Here is a 23072-nt window from a genome sequence, read left to right on the forward strand (position 1 = left end):
TCGGAAATATATTAAAGAAGCTCACATCTAATGAAGAAAATTCGTCGCATCTCCACTTTCACTTTATTAAATAGTATTAAATCATACGGAACTAAAATATATGTATCGAGAAAAGCCAAAAAAAAAATATAAACTGGTATATCCAAGATGAAAGTTCGGAAATATATTAAAGCAGCTCACATCTAATAAAGAAAATTCATCATCTCCACTTGGAGGTGCGGGGACTCGAACCCCGTGCCTCTCGCATGCGAAGCGAGCGCTCTACCAGATGAGCTACACCCCCATGATATAATGGAAGTGGTGGAAAACTATTTCCAAGTATTACTTTCGATCTCAATCCTCACTTATCAAAAGCGTGGAAAAGTTTATAGAAACCAGTGACGCATATAGCATAATGTGCCCATAGAGGTTAGCGCGAACTTTTGACAACCAATAGAATTTCATAATTAGACATGTTTGACATTCGATTAAAGTTGGTGATAAAAGAATTTCTAAGTTTAGTTTTAGCCTACTTCAAATTTAAATTTTCCAACTCAATAGATTATGATGGGTTGATTTAGATGATATGAGTAATTTTCATCAAGGTTATTAATTATTGGATTAAATTTATATTAATTTTGAATTTATTAAATTTTTGGACGATTAAATGATTTAAAATGCAAATCTTTTTATTTGAAAAAGAATGGTAACTTAAGGTTAGTTTTATATATATTATTATGATTAATGTGCATTAACATTGATATGGTATAATTTTTGGGTAGTGAGTATTTTATTGAAAATTTGTATCGGTTGAAATAACTATTGGATTAAATTTATATTAATTTTGAATTTATTAAATTTTTGGATGATTAAATGATTTAAAATGCAATTTTTTTATTTGAAAAAGAATTGTAAATTAAGGTTAGTTATATATATTATTATGATTAATGTGCATTAACATTGATATGGTATAATTTTTGGGAAGTGAGTATTTTATTGAAAATTTGTATCATAGGATTTTCTATTCTTATTGCGTGAACTAAGTAATTTGTTTAGCATATTAAGAAAGTAAGAGATTATCAGAGATCTATGCTACATACATATACTCATGGTATTTTTTTTTGACATAATTTATTATTTGTTTTTATTTATATTTTAAATTTTTTTATATGTTTATTAACTAAATTTAAACTTGAAGTTCTAAAATATCATAGTTATGAATATGATGTTCAGAAATCTAAAGGGAAATAGATAGGATGATTTCTCTTTAGCTTGATAACTGCTTGTGATGTCTTTTTACTTTTTCTTACTTATTAGCTTCTTCTTTTATTATTATGTTATTCTTATCATCAAACAACTACCAAAACAAAAAAATCAACAGTACACAAGAACACAAGATATATGCCGCAAGCCATGGCCAATACATTTCCACTTGAGAGGAAAAACCACAAATCTCTTCTCTTATAGATTCTTCAATTGATGAATTCCAAGACCTCTAGACCAAGATCAATACCTCTCCAAGACTAAGTTCGACCTTCTTGATGATGTGCTTCCTTTGTCCAAGTCAGACCCAATCAAATATCTTCTAGTAGAACAACTTCAACCCCCAACAACAAAATTTCAGCCTCTACTGCAGGTTTGAATTTTTTGGCCCTCCCAACAACAACTGCTTCCACACGTGCGAGCTTATTTTGGGCTTCCAAGAATTCTTTAGACCTTCGCTTGACTTTCTCCTTCTTCTAGAACTTGAGGATGACCTAATGAGCCTTCCTTCGACCTTCTTTCTGCACTTTCTCCAAGTTTGATCTTGCAACAACAAAACCCTAACCCAAAAACAAAAACCCTAGCCTCCTTCCTTCACACATGTGAAGAGAGAGAGAGAGAAAATACCCAATCACTTGATCTTTGTCTTTCTTCTTCCTTTGTTAGCCTATTTCTTCTTATCCTTCGCTTGCTTGATGAGAGAATGAATTGTGTTCATAGGAGGTAGGTTCCCTCTTATATATAGGCTTCCAAGGTGGACAAAGTACCTCAAATTAGGCCAAATTCTTAGCTGGTACATCAACTTGGTCTTGGAGGGTATTTTGACACTTTTAAACACAAAATTAATTCTTTTTACAAGTTACAATGTGCTCGATGGGGTCTTCAACATATGACAATGACTATTTTGACTTATTGACCTAGAACAAACCCTAGGAGCACTCAATGGGTGTTTGAACTCTACAATAAAAAGATTTTGAGCATGAAACCCATGCTTCAAAAATAACAATAATAATTTTTCTTTCATTTTACAATATACAAGAATCAAAAGTACATTTCATATTTATGAAGAATGAACCTAATTACACAATTTTCAACACTCCCTCTTAACTAGGGAGGTATTCATAAATGGTACATGGACATTCTCAATCTGAAGAGATTTCATAAGAAGAGTCAGATTGGTAACCCATCTGTTTAACATCATATCATCCAACATTGTCACATAGCAAGGCCTGGACTAACCACTCTATCTCTCCATGAGATCAGAGCATAATGTTGGCGAGACCAATGACTTATATACACCATCACCATTGTCTCTCAAGGCACATACCCCACTCAGGTGTTTACAAGGTATGTCCTTCTAGGACTATTCTTATCTTGGATTCCCAGTCCTTAAAGAATATCGTTCCTCTACGACTACTCTTATCTTGTATGCCCTATCTCATCCTCAAAGAGTATCGGATGCCAAATTCTTACCCAATCCTCAATTCCTTCTTCCCAAAGTGAAGACAAGAATGATGTGTCTATCTCTCCCTTTGAACTAGGGAGGATATGTCAACGAGTCCAATCTTGTCTTTCAAATACACAAGCTTCATGTTAGGAAGAGATTTTGTAAAGATGTCAGTGACATGTTCATCAGTGGAGATATCGTAGTTGCAGCACTCCATCATGCACAAGATTTCGAATGTAGTGATACTTTTTATTTATATGCTTTGTTGTTCCATGAAATATTGGGTCTTCAGACAACCTTATACAATTGATGTTGTCACAATGTATCATTGTAGGGTCCATCAGTCCTTCAAACAAACCAGGCAACAACTTCCTCAACCAGACAACTTCTCTGCTTACTTCATAGGTTGCAATATATTCATCCTCAACATTACTTAAAGCGATCAATTCTTGTTTTTTTCTCATCCAGAAGAACATTGAGGATCCCAAACTAAAACTTCCTCTAGTAGTGGTTCTTCCATCGTACTCATTTCCTCCCTAGTCAATATATATATATATATATATATATATATATATATATATATATATATATATATATATATATATCTGATCAAGTGGACATCATTCATCCTGTCATATTTCAGGTAGTAGTGGATTGTTCCTTGCAGATATCTCAGTATATGCTTAGCTTCTATCCAATGATCATGCTTGGTCTCTACCTAGAACATACTGAGAATATTCACTGCAAAACATATGTTTGGTTGAGTATTCACTAGGTACATCAGCAAGCCAATCAATTGTCTATACTTGTTCATATCCATAGGACTTGACTTAGAACTTCTTAGCCTCCTCAAGTTTGTGATCATGGGATTTTTCATATGTTCTCAAGCCATCATGTAAAACCTCTTCAACATCTCAATTACATACTTTCCTTGACCTAGATAAATCTCATTAGGTTGCTGCCAAAATTCGAGTCCCAAATAATAGTGCATCGGCCCTAGGTCCTTCATGTCGAATTCTGTTGCTAGTTGCTTCTTGCATTCTTGGATTCAACCTTCCACACCTGTCATGAGAATATCATCTACATATAGAAGAATGATTATGGATTCATCCTTCAAAGCCTTGATATAGATATTTGGATCAACATAACTCTTTGTGAAGCCCAATCTTTGTAGGTATGCATCCATCCTTGCATACCATGCCCTTGGTGCTTGCTTGAGGCCATACAATTCCTTCTTTAACCTGCAAACATAAGTCTCTCAATCTTTGACTTCAAATCCCAAGGATTTCTCTATATAGACTTCCTCATCAATAATTCCTTTCAAAAATGCAGTTTTGACATCCATTTGATGGATGTTCCATCCCCTTGATGCTTCCAAAGAGACTAATGAATGTACAGTTGTATACCTTTCTATAGGTGCAAATGTCTCTTCATAGTCGATGCCTTCATGTTGAGAGAAGCTCCTAGCCACAAATCTTGCCTTATACTTGTAAAGACTTCCATCTGCTGCATATTTAATCTTATAGAGCCACTTGGAAGTTACCATATATTTGTCTTCAAGCCTAGGTGCGATCTCCCAAATTCCATTTTTCATTATGGATTTATATTCTTCATTCATGGCATCTTTCCATTCTTTATGTTTGGCAACCTCTTCAAAGGTGGATGGTTCAACTTCTATTAATTTCCTCATTTAGGCTACATACCCTGAATATATTTTGGGATTCTTACTTTCCTTGAATGTGTCTTTGGTTGCTCCATGTCCTTCTGCATCTATAAGGTATGCCTTAACCAACTAGGTATCTTGTTGCTTTCAGGGATGACCACATGTTGCACAAGTTCACTGAGACCTTCATATTTATGATTTGAATCGTTTTCCTCCTTTTTACCTTCCTATTCAAATATAAGAAGTTATTCATCATCAAAATCCGTCAGGAGGTATTTTGATTTCTTTGCAATAATTTCAACAAATATCACAACTCGACTAACTTCTATTCGATGTCCTTTCTTTATGTAGATCCTACATGCCTTTGAATTATTACTATAGCCAACAAATGTTCCCTTCATTCCTGTAAGATCCAAATTCTTTCTTTTAACATTTGGTATGTGAATATAGATAGGACAACCGAATAATTAGAGATGGTCCACGTTTGGTTTCTTCCCGGTGAATGCTTCTTCAGGAGTCATGTTGTCTAGTGATCAGTGAGGACTTCGATTTTGAATATATACAATAGTATTTGTTGCTTCACCCCACAATTTTGTTTGGAAAATCTTGATCATGTAACATGTCTCTTACACTTTATTCAATAGATCGATTCTTTTGTTTTGCAACTCCATTTTGTTCAAGATTGTATGGGACTATCAACTCCCTCTGAATCCCAGACTCCTTACAAAAAGGTATGATTTCCTTTGAAGTATATTATCCTCCATTATCATACCTTAGAATCTTTATTCTTATTTCTATAAGGTTCTCCACTTTAGCTTTGAATTCTTGAAATTTGATGAATACTTCATCCTTGGATTTAAGCAAATAAACCCAAGCTTTCCTTGAATGGTCATCAATGAATGTCACGTAATATAGATGACCTCCAATATACTTTGTAGACATAGGATCACAGACATTGAAATGGACGAGTTGCAAAATTTCTTTTGACCTTGAAGCACTGTGTCCAAATGGTATCTTAACAATTTTTTCCTAATGCACATCCCTTGCATATTCCTTCATGGTCCTCCTTGAGTCCACGAATGCCATTCACCATTAAATTTAGAGTTGGTAATATTTTGTAGTGGAGGTAACCAAACCTTCTATGATAAAATTCGGGTGGGCTTACTTCAATGTGAACCAAAGCTTGAGAGAGAGGAGTCAACAATCTGTAGAGTCTTCCTTTTGGAATCCAAATCATATTTGCATTTTCGATGTTAGAGTTTTTGTCCCATACTACAACCTTTCCATCTATAAAAGCGACTCTATATCCTTTATCTTCTAGACATTAAATAGAAAGTAGATTCTTTTTCAAAACTGGAACAAATATGATGTTGTTGAGATGAAAACTTCCTCCATTCTCTAGCTACAGCGAGGTTGATCCAATTCCTCCTACATGATAACTCTTCTTGTGTTAGGTCCCTATACTACTAGTGTAACCCCTTATTATTATTAGTACAGCCCTCTTAATATATTGTTGTGCCCATGTAGTCCCCATATTGTTATTATTATGCCCCATAGAAGCCCAATATTGTTATCATTGTGCCCTTACATTATTATTGTTATGCCGGCTATGATTATATTATGATCCCTTAGACTCCTATTTATAGAAAGGAGGTCTTGTCATTTGTATCATCCAAGAATTGTTCATTTGTGTAATGTAAAGGATGTTTCCCCCTCGAAGAGGCTTATTTCTAAGGCGTTGATCTATCTTTTCTATCTTTTTGTTAGCTAGTTTCATAACATTTGGTATCAGAGCTTTGGATTCTAGGGTTTCACTGCTCCAAACAGGTCATCATGGAATTTTCGCTATAACATTTTCGCTACGAAGTTTTAGAAGCTAAAAAAAAAAACCCATTTGAAAATAAACTAGTCTGAACCTCGGGTCAAAATTTCAGATCTTTTCATGCTATATTTTCGGATATATGATCTCAGGAAGTTAGGGTTTTTGCAAGCTCTAGAATTTCATCTCAAATAGGTCATCGTGGAATTTTCGCTATAATATTTTTTCTATGAAGGTTCAGACTCTGAAATTGAAACCCATGTGAACTGAAATCTTGGTGAAGCTTGGGTCCAAATTTCAGATGTTGTCTCGATATATTTTCGGAGATATAATCTAAGGAAGTTAGGGTTTTTGCAAACTCCTGAATTACATTCTAAACAAGTGACCTTGGGAAAATTGTCATAACGTTCTCTCTGAGCATCAGATTGAAATTGCACAAGAAGTTACAAAAAGAGGATGGACTGTAATTTTTTGTGTGTATGTTTCAGATCCTAAGGTTTAAACAATGACACGTGGCACTTCGTACAAGTGCGCTCTACTGAACCAGTCTATAATCAAGTCATCGTGGGAGATTTGACATAACTCTTCCTTGTGGAATCCAATCTTGATCAAAGTTGTGGGGTTAGAAAGAGAACGCAGAGGGCTACTACAGAATGCAATTTCAAAACTTGGAGATCAGAAATAAAAAGTTACAGTTGTTTCAAGATCGAGCTCCTAAAATCAAGAAAAGGCAATATGTGGAAGTTTGATGGAAATGATATGGTAAATTGGATACTACAGATGGAGCAATATTTTGATCTACATGAGGTGAAACTGTTACAAAAGGTACATATTGCATCTTTATATTTAGAACTAGGTCAATTTTTATGGAATAAATGGCTTTGTTCTCGTAAACCACTTGTTACGTTGTCAATTTTAATGGAGAAAATGATAGCACATTATGAGGATACAAAGAGAAACACCTTCTTTAGCCAATTGATGATCCGGATCTTGGGAGGAGGCCCCCAAGATCTAAAAGATTGAAATGGATCTTGGGAGGAGAGACCCCCAAGATCTGAAAACTTGCATTGCCAGAAGAAAAATAGGAGAATCCCCAATAAACAAATCCACAAAGAAACTTTTATTTAAACCAGCTAGGGCGATGCTAGCTTATCCCTGAGAAGAGATGTGGCGGCTACATGCCTCTGAACTGTAAAGGCTACATTGTGGCGGACAATCTGTCCTTTTACAAAATGTGACTTGTTACTTATAGTATTTTTCAGTTACAATACCACGGGTCAATTCCATGGGTGAATGAATACCATGGGTGGATTTTACAATACCACGGGCGGATGCCATTTACAATACCATGGGTAAATTCCATGGGTCGATGAATAATATGGGTGGATGAGTACCATGGGTTGATGCCATTTTCCATTCGGATCATTCCTCCCTCAAGAAGCAATGGTCCCCATTGCATAAAGTTCCCTCCTGCAAAGCCTTTGTTGAATATGAAGAGACACTGAAGATAAGGGTTTTATGTGGTTAACCCAAAACCCTGATAAACGAAGATCCGAGGATAGAGATACCCTGTAATGCTTGTGACCAACTGTGATTCTGACAGTGTGCGGCCTAGCAAATGGACTTCGATGACAAGGATTTTATGTGGTTGACCCATAACCATGATGTTGGTTGTTGATGAAGTAGCAGGTGCCTACAAAGCCTGGGGTGGGAGGGCACATCTCCAAATAACCCAAGCCGAATGCTGATATGTTGAAACTGATGAATGTGAAGCAGGTGCCTACTAAAGTGAGGTGGGAGGGCACGTCTCCAATGGAAACCCACTCTGAATGCTGCTCCAAAGTTAAAATGGACATAACTCGGCCAATATAACTCATAATATTTATTATAACTTGTTTTTAGAAGTAGAAGGATCATTTTGCATCTTCCCATGAGTTGGAAATCCCTATCTGGTCACTTTGAGATCTCAGATTCGCGCTGCAACAGTTCCGCCGTCACAAAAATTCTAATAAAATCGCTGATTTTAAATCAGCGATATCTCCCACATCCAAACTCCGATTCGACCAATTTTTTTTTTGAAACTGGGTGATTTTTCGAGAGGAATCCAGATATGGTATTTGTTTTTGTAAATTTTGTACCAAATGTTTCAGATCTGATCTGAAAATTCGCCGCCCAAAAAAAAATTCCTGTAAAAAAATGAAAAAAGAAAAATTCTTCCTACTTGACCCAAGAAAGTGCTCTGTGGAGGTTGTAGCACATGCCTGAAGTTTGTTGAATATTGATGCAAAATTTGAAACTGAAATATGCATCAAACCCCCATTCCCATGGAATCATAACCTGCTCTAATACCACTGATCCGGATCTTGGGAGTAGGCCCCCAAGATCTAAGAGATTGAAATGGATCTTGGGAGGAGAGACCCCCAAGATCTGAAAACTTGCATTGCCAGAAGAAAAATAGGAGAATCCCCAATAAACAAAACCACAAAGAAACTTTTATTTAAAATAGTAATGAAAATAAACCAGCTAGGGCGATGCTAGCTTATCCCTGAGAAGAGATGTGGCGTCGACATGCCTCTGGACTGTAAAGGCTACATTGTGGTGGACAATCTGTCCTTTTACAAAATGTGACTTGTTACTTATGGTATTTTTCAGTTACAATACCACGGGTCAATTCCATGGGTGAATGAATACCATGGGTGGATTTTACAATACCACGGGCAGATGCCATTTACAATACCATGGGTAAATTCTATGGGTCGATGAATAATATGGGTGGATGAGTACCATGGGTGGATTTTACAATACCACGGGCGGATGCCATTTACAATACCATGGGTAAATTCCATGGGTCGATGAATAATATGGGTGGATGAGTACCATGGGTTGATGCCATTTTCCATTCGGATCAATTGATAAATCTCAAACAAAAGTGTTCAATGGTAGAGCACATTGAGGACTTTCAAAAATTAAATATAAGGGAAAATGATATTCCAGAGAAGCAAAGGATTGATGTCTCCATAGGGACTTTAAAGGATAACATTCAACATGAGGTTTGTCTTTGGGAACCTAATTCATTAGAGAATGCATTCAGGTTGGCAAGAAAAGTGGAAAGAAAAATTATGGCAACAAAGAAGTCTACCCCTCACAACTATAAAGATGGAAGTGTTGTTTCTCCTAGACTTCCACAACCTACAAGGTTGACACTACAACAATTGGAAGACAAAAGAGAAAAAGGGCTTTGTTACAATTGTGATAAGAAATACATTAAAGGTCATAAGTGTGTTGAGAAGAAATTATTTTACATTGATTGTGAAGAAGAGGAAGAAAAGGATCAAGAAATGGTAAAAGAAGAGGATATACTCTAGGAACCAACCCCAGAGAAAGAAGAAATGAATCCGACAATTTCTTGTATGGCATTGACAAAAAATACCACTCCTCAAACTCTCAAGATAGAAGGACATATCAAGAAGAAAAATGTTCAAGAAGTGAAAGATCACATCGAGCATTAAGAAATGAATCTGACCATATTTTGTAAAGCATTGGCAAGAATGACCACTCCTCAAACTCTCAATATAGAAGGACATATCAAGAAGAAAAAGGTTCAAGAAGTGAAAGATCACATCAAGAAAGAAGCAATGAATCCGACCATATCTTGTAATGCATTGGCCAGAATTACCAATCCTCAAACTATCAAGATAGAAGGACATATAGAGAAGAAAAATGTTCAAGAAGTGAAAGATCACATTGAGCATCAAGAAATGAATCTGACCATATCTTGTAATGCATTGGAAGAAATTACCAATCCCCAAACTCTCAAGATAGAAGGACATATCAAGAAGAAAAAGATTCAAGTAGTGAAATATCACATCGAACATCAACAACAAGTTCTCCAACTTTTAAAGGATAAGGCCACTTTGGTGCAGAATCAAATGAAGCAACAGGTAAATGAACATTGGAGTGAAAGAAGTTTTGATGGAGGTGATTGGGTATTTTTACGACTACATCTCAAGAAAGATATTTATGAGAAGGAAATGTTGGCAATACAACATGCACTTAAGAAATGGCGACCTTACCTAATGGGAAGACACTTCAAGGTAAAAATGGATCATGATAGGTTTAAATAATTTTTACAACAAATATTATCTTTATAAGAACAGAAAAAATGGGTCACAAATATGTTGGGTTATGACTTTGAAATCATCTACAAAAAAGGGAAGAAAAATGTTGTTGCAAATGCACTCTCAAGAAAGGATGAGGATGTGGAAGCATTGTTTTGTGTTATTTCTATTATCCAACCAGATTGGATAAAAAAAGCAAGGGATGAATAGAAGAAGGACGAAGAAGTGTGGCCACTCATTCAAAAGTTGCAGAATATCCCAGTTCAAACAATATTGCCAGAACTTGATGAGGAAGGAAAAATCATATTGGAACCTGAAGCAGTCACAAAAACAAGAACCTGGCAGCTACTAAATCAATCAATTTCAGAGTATATCATCAAGTGGAAGAACTTACACGTTGAAGATTCCACATGGGAGGACACGAATTTTATACAGAAGCATAAAGAACTACTCAAGCGTTGAGGACAACACTTTTTGAAGGAGAGGGGCATGTTAGGTCCCTATACTACTAGTGTAACCCATTACTATTATTAGTACAACCCCCTTATTATATTGTTGTGCCCATGTAGTCCCCATATTGTTATTATTGTACCCCATAGAAGCCCACTATTGTTATTATTGTGCCCTTACATTATTATTGTTATGTTGGCCCTGATTATATTATGACCCCTTAGACTCCTATATATATATAGAAAGGAGGTCTTGTCATTTGTATCATCCAAGAATTTTTCATTTGTGTAATGTAAAGGAGGTTTCCCCCTCGAAGAGGCTTATTTATAAGGTGTTGATCTATCTTTTCTATCTTTTTGTTAGCTGGTTTCATAACATCTTGTCACCAAGCTCATTGAGTAAGAATATTTTCCTCTTGATAAGTTTTTAGTTGCTTGTGCTCCACAGTCATATGTCTTGATGCTCCATTTTCAATCACCCAAATGTTTTCATCTTCAAATGTGCTAGTAAGAGTTGAGAATAATCCTTCGTCCTTTGTAGATGTCTTGGTCATATCATTCTTGATAAATATTAGATTCCACATTGCCTTGGTGCCCTTCTTGATATGAGTTTCTACCATAGAACACTTCTTTAGAAACTTCTTCAAGGGAGTAGCGATCTTCATCATGCCCTTAGCCAACCTTAGCTCTAATACCATGTTGAGAAATATAATAGGAAATAGTTATGATGCTTTCTCTTTAGATTGATAATTTCTTGTGATGTCTTTTTACTTTTTCTTACTTATTATATTCTTCTTGTATTATTATGTTATTCTTATCATAAAAAATCTACCAAAACAAGAAGACCAATAGTAACACATGATATAGGTTGCAAGCCATGGCAAAAACCTCTCCACTTGAGAGGAAATCCCAAAAATCCCTTCTCTTATTATAGATTCTTCAATTGAAGAACTCCAAGACCTCTAGACCAAGATCAATACCTCTCCAAGACCAAGTCCAACCTTCTTGATGATGTGCTTATTTTGTCCAAGTCAAACCTATTCAAATCTCTTCTAGTCTCACAAATTTGACCCCTAACAACAGAATTTTAGCTAAATTGTAGGTTTGAAATTTTTGACCATCCCAGCAACAATTGCTTCCACACATGTGAGCTTATTTTGGGCTTCCAATACTTCTTGAGACATTTGTTTGACTTTGTCCTTCTTCTAGGGCTTGAGGATAACCTAATGAGCCTTCCTTCGACCTTCTTTCTGCATTTTCTTCAAGTTTGATCCCACAACAACAAAAACCTAACCCAACAACAAAAACCTAACCCAACAACAAAAACCCTAACCACCTTCCTTCACATGTGTTAAGAGAGAGAGAAATGACCCATTAACTTGATCTTCATCCTTCTTCTTTCTTTTCTAGCCTCTTTCTTCTTCTCCTTCGCTTGCTTGATGAGAGAATGAATTGTGTGCATAAGAGGTCAAGTTCCCTCCTAGGTTTCCAAGGTGGACAAAGTACCTCAAATTAGGCTGACTTGGTCTTGGAGGGCATTTTGACACTTTTAAACACAAATATATATTTTTTTGTAAGTTACAATGTGCCCAATGGGGTCTTCAACATATGACAATGAATATTTTGACTTCTTGACCTAGGAAAAACCCTAGAAGCACTCAATGGGTGCTTGAATTCTAAAATGAAAAGACCTTGAGCATGAAACCCATGCTTAAAAAATAACAATAATAATTTTCTTCCATTTTACAATATTCAAGAATTAAAAGTACGTTTCATATTTATGAAGACTAAACCTAGTTACACATTTTTCAACATATCAATGATCACTGTTTTAATTTATATGGTAACACCAATTTAGTGTTTTGTTATTTATATATTTCACGTCTCTATATATCTAAATATTTGTAATTCTAATTCAATAAAACCTTCATAATACATATAGCTACATATATACATATAACATTTTTATATAGTTATTAACTAAATTTAAATATGAAGTTGTGAAATACCATGGTTAAGAATATGGATAATCATTATTTAATTTCATTTTAATGTGATATGCATTTTATTAAAAAAATTCTGAAAAAATTGTCAATAATTTCATTCATGAAAACAAAATTGACTTGCAATTTTAATTGAGCCTACATTATGTTTTTTGTTTTTTGGATGTAACACTTCATTACAACATCTCATCTAACCCTCCAATACAATAAATCCCCCATACTTCAAAGCAATAAATATCACATGCAAACCCATCCATTAACACTTTGGATTTGAACTTAAGTCTTCCCAAAAATCCCAAAGAACCAAAAGAGAGTGGTTTTGCCAATCGATTTATAAGGCTAAATCTTAAGGTTGTATCAAATTTGTATAAAAAATGATACAATACTACTACATTAGTTAATGACAAGAATATTGTTGTGCAGAGATATCATAAAGGTGGGATTCTCAACGGATATTTTTATGTCCTATTAAATCCAGAATTTGGGTGTTCCAATATTGAGTTTAGGAAAAAAATATTATTTGATGGAAATCTATCTTCCATGTTGGATTAAATTAATCACTTAATTAACATAGAAAATATTTCTTCATTATATCTTTCAAACCAAAATTGATTGATTTCTTAGGCATAAAGGAGTGTGAGTTTAAGGAAAGGGTAATCAAGTAACTTATCAAGAAGCCCTATATTGAGGGAAGAGCCAAGTGATGGGGGGGGGGGGGGGATAATTAAATAGATTGAAAAAGATAAGGTGAACTATAAGTGAGTTTGTAAATAAGTTGAAGGTGTAAATATTAGGGAGAAATTAGGTGCAAAGAAAGTTGGGAGAGGTGAGGACTTCAAAAGAAAGCTAACAATAAAATGCTAAAAGTTTTAGTAAGGGGATGACCTCTAAGGAACCAAATATCTAAGAAAGATAATGTTTAGGGTGGGAGGGTGCACATTCAAGGAAACCAAAAGAGAAATATATTGCTAATAGTATTAGTGTGGTTTAAAGATATAGCCATGTTGGAGATAAGAATTCCAAAAAAGCTTGGATTGATGCATCAAAGGAGATTCATGTGGGAGGGTGATCTCATGGGAATTGGATTTATGATCAACAATCAAATCGTAATGGGAGGGTGACCTTCAAATAACCCAAGTCAAATTTCAAGCCAAGTAATTATAATGGGCACTGGGAAAAGAGAAAGAAGTCTACGAAATAATTATTAAAGATAATTATGTTCAATATGATTGGAATAAGAAAACCAAATAAATGCTATCAAAAATTGTTTGGGTAAAGGGTAAGTTTGAAAAGAACCAAATACTACATGAAGATTGAGTGGCTATGGTGTGAAGGAATTAAATCATGAAATAGTAGGGCTAAATCACAATATTTGGTATTGGATGATGAGACTCTCACATTTGGAAATAAGAAATTTTTGAAGCAAAAGGATGGATAAGAAGCTTCATAATGAAAAACATGATAAGAAAATAGGAAAATACTATATTTCTTGTCAATTATTAAGTGGAAATATCATGTCATAGATTTACAAAGGATATATCTATTTTTGTTAGATGATGAATCCAAGCCCTAAATTATGCATGTTTGCAACTAACTAGCAAACACACTCTACTTAATTCCTTGAGAAATGTCCTCTCCCGGGGGGTCTAACTTCATGGTGATATATGTTGAGGGAGAGGGAATCCATGTTTCATATCAAAAGTTTAATCACATATATATAAAGACGGGGACACAAACTATTATAAGTATTACTAGTTTCCCTATACCAACCCGTACCAAAAAATATCATAACAATAGGCACACTCGGAACCTTCACTTGATGGATGTCATAGATCTTTCTCTTTTGCTAAAATATGCTTCCACTATAGTAATAATTTTTAGTTCTCGTCTTGTTGGCTTGTTGGGGCCTGACCCAGGTTCAGAGGTGATTTAGCCAAACAAATCCCTGTACTACTGGACCTTTCGGCAATAGTTCATAGAGTGCAGACTGAGGTCTCACTAGAAGTAGTATGGGAGGGTGCTAAAACCAGGTTTCCACACTCTGGAGATGTCTGATGAGTTCAAGTGGTCCGCAGTTTGACCCTGTGCGCACGTCACTACGCACACTTACCCGTTCCTCGCAGCCTGACGTGCTGCCTTCGCACAGCCCTACTCGGGGGTCGAACTATATTATTACCCTAGTCCTTACTAGTAATATGATATTAGTTAATTAACTTAGCTTACTTGCATGTGTAACGTATACTTAGCAATATAGATCATTCATACAAGTGCGTGAAGTAAATAAACAGTGCATTAGAAATTGAGATCAAACATGTAATAACTCAAGAACTAATACACATAATTTGGAATGAACTTGTTTTATTAATCCCTTCTTCAGTTATAGACTCAACTCTACCCTGCGCACTCAGCTACAGGGGTCCACGCACTCAGTTGCATGGGTCCGCACACTCAACTGCAGACTGTACTAGGCCTCTGCGTACTCAGCTGCAGAGAATTTTCCTACTCTACGACTCAAGACACACTTCGCACTTCGACTTAATCTCTAAGACCCTTCATGCCCATCCTCTATTCAATATCTTTTTATGTCTTTACAACTTAGAGCCTCTCTCTATTTATACAATCCCATAGTCCGCAGACCATGGGTAGGCCGACATTACATTCAAAACTAGGGCAGACAGCCCTATGACTCTAACATACATTTCGCGTTCGCAATTCGTGGAGCTTTACAATAATATCAACTCAAAACTTGGGCTTTTAGCCCCAAAACATGCCTTGGGGGAATTCCATGCCCAATATGCCCCCTTCCAAATTATGTTGCAAACCCTGTGACACTCTGCTTCTTCGCGCATCCCCAATATTGCGCAGCTTCTGGGTAGAATAGTTTATAGTCCCGCGCTTCCTTTTAACTGCCTGGAGTGATAAGACTATCGTTCTTGTGGCTAATCAGGTGGTCGCACCACCCATGTGGGGCTCCATCCCGTTCTCCACCATGGTTCGCGGAGAATCCCCATCTTCCATTGTTGTGGTCGGCATCATGCCCTCTACTATTTGCAATGCGCAACCCTGGTCACTATGTTTGGCGATATGCGGTCCAAGCCAAGGCAATAGACTAACCAGTTCATGATGATAGTTTTCCAATTTGTTAGTATGATTGTATGCACCTTGGCTTGACATCCTCGGTTTTTTGCCGAGAAATGTTTTCTTTATTTTTTTTTCCATATTCTTGACCTCTGCATCCAACTAAGCGCTTTTCTCCCTTAGCCGTACCTAGTTTTTTTCAAGTTTACGAAGTCTAAGGTTTCCCTGTTGGATTTCTTCCTCAATTCTTATGTGTTATGTTCCTCAATTTGTGGGTGCGTAGGCTATTTTTTCCACCACGCCCGACTTCCATCTACATCTGAGGCTTTCCAAAATGTATAAACATCACTCTTTTGCATTTGTGCCAGCTCTTAATACTTCTCGGATGCGTACCCCACCACCTTGTGGGTGTAGCATGCAGTGCACATTTTAGAGCATCAAACTGCTGCTGTTCTAGCACTTTGTTTTCAAATTTGTTCAGAAAGTCATCCACTGCTGTCAACCCATCATACATAGGCAGATCCCTTACCTATATTGTCATGCAGCGCAGTGATCTTACCATCATGTTGCAATTGAGCGTGGTTACCTTGTGTAACCAGTTCTGCCATCGTTCTGTTTCCTCATCAGAATTTGACGTGCAGGAGCTTTCGCACTCCCACGAAATCCTGCCATCCACTTTAGGATTTACCTAATCCTTTTCTCAAGTGGTTATCTTGTAGATACACTCTAGCTCGTCGTCGCTCTTGTCACCGCGCACTAGCTCTGTGTAGCACGATCCTTCCACAGAGTCTAAACGTACCACTACATGCAGTCACTTTTTCTCAAAAATCATTTTGCGCTTCTTCAGATTTATCACTTCATTCATATTAATGGCCCAATCTATTCCTAGTAGTGCGGGATAGGGATTGCTATCATCGACAATCTCTATCACTTCGAAATCTGCAAGCGTGCTCACACCTTTGATGTCTACCATTATTCCTTGCAATCTTCCCATCGGTAGGATCTTCTGCTGGTTCACCATTCACAATTGAATAGGGGACCATTGCAACACAGGCCTGCCCACGTGCTACCATGTCTGCTTTGGCAGTACATTCGCGTCCGATCCTAGATCCAGAATAACTTGATCCATTTCATACTCTCTAATTTGCGTATTCAATCTCATTTCCCTTCCTGTTCACGATGTATGTTTTCTGAGCTTCCAGACTACGCACAGTTCTCCTGACCCAACACACCTAGTGAGTTCCTGCGGTCCCTTCACAACCTTGCTATCTTCAGAAAGGTAGTGAGCACTGAAGGATCCATCTCCAGTTCTATTTGATCCTTACTACGTGAAGTTGAGGCCTTCGTGAAGCTCTTCTTAGCTTCCATGAATGTCTCCTTCGCATGCTCCAAATCAAATTCAGGTTCCTTTGTAGGAGCCTTGTGAACCCACACACTTTCTTTAGGCTACTTACCTTTGTCATCTCCTGTCGAGATACCACTTCGAAGCATGATATTTACATTTGGGTCTTCTTCGCATGGCTTAGACCTCATCATTTGTAGGTTCTGAGGCGAGGGAGGCTGGAGTATCCCGTTATCATGTAACCTCGCTATCAGTGTAGGGCAGTCCTCCATCTCATGATCAAATTGGATACAATATAAACATGATGCTTTCATCGGATTTGTACAATCGTGGGCGTAATGCCCTGGCGCTTCATAATTGTAACAAATAACCTGTTTGCGACCCCTTCCTGATCCCATTCCACCTTGACCTCATCCGCGCCCCTGAAATCCTACGCGTGCCATCCCTGCATTTTGATCGAAGGCTCGCGTTTCACTCTGCACCCTATAGGTAGGGGCCCGGTCCATCATCAACTCGTAGCTTCTGCAGGTGCGCTCATCATGGCCTACCGACCTACAGAAATTATAGAACAATTGCTGGGACGTCTGCGTATACTTCTTTAATAGGTGACAGTTATCTGTAGCATGCTTTCCTCTTATTTGACAAATTGTGCACCATAATGCAGGCACCACGATCACCCCTACTTATGCCTCTGGTCTCAATGGCATTGGCCCTCTTACTACTATGTAGTTCGTGAAGACTAGACAATGGTCCTTGTCATGCCCTTGGCCTTTGCATTTTATGCACCATACCCCCTCGCACGCTTCTGGGCAAGTTTTCCTATGTTGTTTCAAACTCTACATTTCCAAACACAAATTTTTCAGTTGGACGTGTATTTGTTGGACTCCCAGGCCATGATCTTGTATTGGGGTATTGTGCAATCTTATTACAATCTCCAAAGCTTCGGCCTGGGTGGATAACTTCTGCTGTGACAACACCATCCTTAAATGTGGCGTTAGTGACGCTACAAACTATGTGTGATGCTGTCCATCCATCAAGGTTATGTTGGCTTCACAAATCATACTCTTCAGTCACTGATCCAGATCCCATGGGGTCTCACCTGGAAGCATCGTGATTTCCTTAAACCCAATAATCGATTGTGTCTTTGATTTTGGCCTGCTAAATTCCCTGTTCAGCACTACCTTGATATCTGTGATCCCCGCGTTTGGATGGTCATTAGAATGCCTAATGTACCATGTTAGTGCGCGATCTTGTAACACACTTACCAGCATTGCCTTCTTTATATTGTCATCCACGACTCCTTGTGCTTCCCATACAACTTTTACCATGAACCAAACTTGGTCCAGATCTTCATTCCCTACTCCTTCGAATACCAAAAATTTTATCACGCTCGCCATATTGAACTGTGGTGGTGGTAGAGGTGGTGTGGGCAGAGATGGGGGTGAATATGGTGAAACCAGTGGTAGTGTAGGTGGAGGTGGTATGTGCGGAATTCGCTGCCTTATCAAACTAATCGCACTTCTTGGTGAAACTTTCGCGAGCTCTTCCTCACTTTCTCGCTGAGGCGAAATCAAGGGGTTATTCTCTATCTCTACGCTTACTTTGTTTCTAGAGATCCTCCCACTCCCCGTAGCCCCAAACATAAATTTATTTGCATAACCCGCTTTTCACACAAATTATAGCATTTTAATCCAATTGTTCAAAGATTAATGTACTTACCTTACGATCCTTTGAGGAAGCATCGTTCCACCTCATTGTAGTTGATTGTCATGTCTACCACGTACTTGGTGATAAACCATCCTATAATTTGATCGAGTCAATGTTCTATAGTGTGCGCGATCTTATCTTCCGATGCGTCTAGTCTATGCACTAATTCTGGAGTCCACACAATCAGTTTGTCGAGCCTACAACTTCCTTGACTGTCTGCTAGCTTCGCGATACACTCATACAACTCAGAGGGGAAGGATGCAAAGAAAAATTCATGGATTTATGTATATAAGTAGCACTCTAACCACTGTTCCTTTGATACTCAGGGATTCCTATTTTCATGCGCAACGAACTCATGAATCCTTTTGTCCAACCACCCTTCAATTTCTTTCTTCGTTGGATTCCAGTGACACAAAATTATACATCCCTTATGCAGATCCTGGTCCTGGCAATAGAACCATTTGTTGGCTTGTTGGGGCTTGACCTGAGTTCAGAGGTGTTTTAGCCAAACAAATCCCGGTACTACTGGCCCTTTCGGCAACAATCCGCAGAGCGCAGACTGAGGTATCACCTGAAGTAGTATGGGAGGGTACTAGAACTAGGTTTCCACACCCTAAAGATGTCTGATGAGTTCAAGTCGTCTACAGTTTGACCCTGCGTGCACGTCGCTACGCGCACTTACCTGTTCCTCGCAGCCTAAGGTGCTGCCTTCACGCAGCCCTACTCGAGGGCCGAACAGTGTTATTACCCCAGTCCTTACTAGTAATCGGATATTAGTTGATTAACTTAGCTTACTTGCATGTGTAAAGTATACTTAGCGATATAAATCATTCATACAAGTGCACACAGTAAATAAACAATACATTAGAAATTGAGATAAAACATGTAATAACTCAAGAACAGATACATAAAATTTGGACTGAGCTTCTTTTATCAATATCTTCTCCGGTTACAGACTCAGCTCTACCCTGTGCACTCAACTGCAAGGGTCCGCGCACTCAGCTGCAGACTTTACTAAGCCTATGCGCACTCAGCTGCAGACTTTACTAAGCCTATGCGCACTCAGCTGCAAAGCCTTTTCCTACTCTATGACCGAAGACACACTTCGCACTTTGACTTAATCTCTAAGACCCTTCATGCCCATCCTCTATTAGATCTTTTTAGATGTCTTTACAACTTAGAGCCTCACTCTATTTATACAATCCCATGGTCCGCGGACCATGGGTAGGCTGAAATTACATTCAAAACTAGGGTGGATAGCCCTATGAATCTAACATACATTTCGTGCCCGCAATTCACGGAGCTTTACAACAATATCAACTCAAAGCTTGGGCTTTGAGCCCCAAAACATGTCGTGGGGGGATTCCATGCCCAAAAGGCCCTTTCTATTCCAATTGAGTGACGCACAGCTTGGCATCGTATTTTTTCTTTTGTGATGCCACCTTCTCTAGTTCTGTTAGATCTGGGGTGCGCCATTCGGGAGGCCATGTCTCTAAGTTAGTAAAAATCGCATCGTCAGTGGCTAAGAAAGGTATCTTCATCCACTACTTCGCCGGATCCTTTCGCACCTTGATATAAATGTTGTGCATATCAGCTTTGAAGTCTACAAAACTCTACAGACTATTGTACGATATAGGTGATAGGCACAGCCTCTGATTGATATACATCTAGATGCTCGCCTCCATGAGCACCCAGAAAATTTTGGTGTCGCGAATCCATTTTGCGTCCTTTGTGGTCTAGAGCGAAGTGTACTTCGTAGCCTCTAGTAAGTCTCTGTGAATGTTGGGGAATTGAATATCTTCTGGTAGTTCCCCAGCTACGAATAGTGGAATTTTTTACCCTGCTCCTGGGCTTCGTGATAGTTTTTCAAGAATTCCTCGCAGAGGAATTCAGACCAATTGAACTAGACCCCTTCTGTGAACTTCTCGACCAGCGTGACCACCATTGTCGGTACCTCATTAGCACGACACTTCCTCATAACTTTGCTGGCCAGGAGTTGGATTGCTACACGTACCCATTTGTCCTTAATGCCGGGGATGGTGTAGCCCCTCTTCTTCTTCTCCAGCTTGTATTTTTCCTTCATGGCTTTTGCGAGAGCCAAATCACTACCCTTTTCTTCAGCTATGGTCGTGGGGTCCTTTCCTTTATAGGGGAGCTGAGAAATGCGATGAATGAGGTTTGTCGTGATGGGAATAAGCTCCTCCAGCCATAGATACCCATCATGCACCAGGCAGAGCAGCTGCCTGATGACGAAAATGGTGATGGGCGCGCAGTGGAAATGTGGTATCCATAATAAGTGTAGCAACCCAGCCTTTTCCACACTGCGCAGCCACTTCCGTGGCTCTAACATTATCACTGCCCCCTCAGTGTTCTGCTTCATTAGGTTCCTGGTCTCTAGGTGCGGGAACTTCTCGCGGTCAGTGAGGTCCCAGTCTTCAAATTTCATGGTTGGCACGCAGCCTAGGTGCGTGCCCTCAAATACAATGCCATTTGGGAGGAGTGGGGTCTAGAGTGAACTCTTTGTTTCGTCTAGATCCTTCGGCACTTTAGTCTTCCATTTCCGCGAAGGGGCATATGCAGGCAGTTTCGTTATAGAGCGTAACGGTTGGATATCCTCCTCATGTCTTCTTCTTCTTCTTCTACGACGATCAGGGCCGCAAGTCTTCCTCTTACTCATCTGTTTCTATTGTGACTGCTTTCCCTTTCTTTGCCATGGATTCCTCGGGGACACACATACTATACCCATTGCCTGTTTGTCTTTCTTGGGCGTTGGCGTTCATGGTGATTTGGGGCTTTCTGTCACAACCCCGACACCTTCTGGAACATCCTCTACCATTGGGGTCTGTGCGGTCTTGCCAGCGGTTACCTCTTCAATCCCTAAACTATCCTTAGTACCTGTCATCGTAGCTAGGCTATATTTAGTCACTTGCAAACTTAGGGGCTTAATTATTGCTTGACTCTCAATGCTCAGTGCTCTGCTCAAATGCTCATTTCTCAAATGACCAAGTGTTGTTCACTGGCTAGCCCTTTGTGTTTTATAGCGCCTTTTGAATTCAAATTCAACGTTTGCCCCCAATTTTGGGCCATTAATGCTTTCTTGGCGGTAGATTTTCCCAAATCTTACCCATAACTCACGTCTTAAATTCCCGCCGCTCGCTCCATTTGGCCTCAAATTGCACATCCCATTGTGAATAGTGACCTCAACGGTCACTTCCCAACCAACCCGTTTGGTAGCGCATCACTCCGTGCACGGTCGTCAGCCCTGTGATGCTCTTCTTCTGCACGCATCCTCAATATTGCGCAGCTTTCAGGCAGAATAGTTTATAGTCCCGCGCTTCCTTTCAACTGCCTGGAGCGCTAAGACTATCCTTCCTGCGGCTAGTCAGGTGGTCGCACCACCCATGTGGGGCTCCATCCCATCCTCCACCATGGTTCGCGGAGAATCCCCATCTTCCATTGTTGTGGTTGGCATCATGCACTCTACTATTTGCAATGTGCTACCCTGGTCACTACGTTTGGCAATATGCAATTCAAGCCAAGGCAACAAACTAACTAGTTCACGACGATAGTTTTCCAATTTTTCAGTATGATCGTACACACCTTGCCTTGCCATCCTCAGTTTTTCACCGAGAAATGCTTCCTTTATTTTGTTTTCTAGCTTCTTGACCTCCACGTTCATCAAAGCACTTTTCTCCCTTAGCTATACCTAGTCTTTTTCAAGTTCGCGAAGTCTAAGGTTTCCCTGTCAAATTTCTTCCTCAAGTCTTATGTGTTATGTTTCTTGCGGTTGTGTGATTCCTTCATTCCGAGCTTCGCGGACTGTCGTATCTACAGGTGCTACTATGCGTAGACTAGGCTTCACATGCTCCATAGGGATCACAACCCTTGCTTCATACGTCACCTTTGAAATTGCTCGCATGGTCAGGGTCTTGCACATGGTCCTATAAGCCCATAGAACCATTGGTACGTGCAAGTCCTAGTTAGCGCATCTCGCATGGTGGGCTGTGTTTAGCACTTCACACACTTTGTCAAAGGCTTCCTTGCGTATAATCTTTGGTGCACTTGGTCTCATCATACTTTGTCGTTCGCGTCCTCGTCTTGCCCACTCTTGCTTGTTGTTCCTATTTCCTATCGTGAGAGTGGTGTGCTTTCATATGGGCTGCGTACCATACGCCTGTACCCATATAGAAAGGTGGGCACGCAG

General features: G+C 38.8%; 1 non-coding gene across 1 annotated transcript; it reads right to left on the minus strand.

The window, feature by feature from the left end:
* Positions 1 to 210: 210 nt before the first annotated feature.
* TRNAA-CGC (transfer RNA alanine (anticodon CGC)) lies at positions 211 to 283 on the minus strand. The gene has a single exon. It is a non-coding gene; the product is annotated as a tRNA-Ala (tRNA).
* Positions 284 to 23072: the final 22789 nt, after the last annotated feature.

The sequence above is a fragment of the Pinus tabuliformis genome, chromosome 5_2 (genome assembly GCF_031772625.1).
Source record: "Pinus tabuliformis cultivar Carrire ecotype Pingquan chromosome 5_2, CPIR1, whole genome shotgun sequence".
NCBI classification, from domain to species: Eukaryota; Viridiplantae; Streptophyta; class Pinopsida; order Pinales; family Pinaceae; genus Pinus; species Pinus tabuliformis.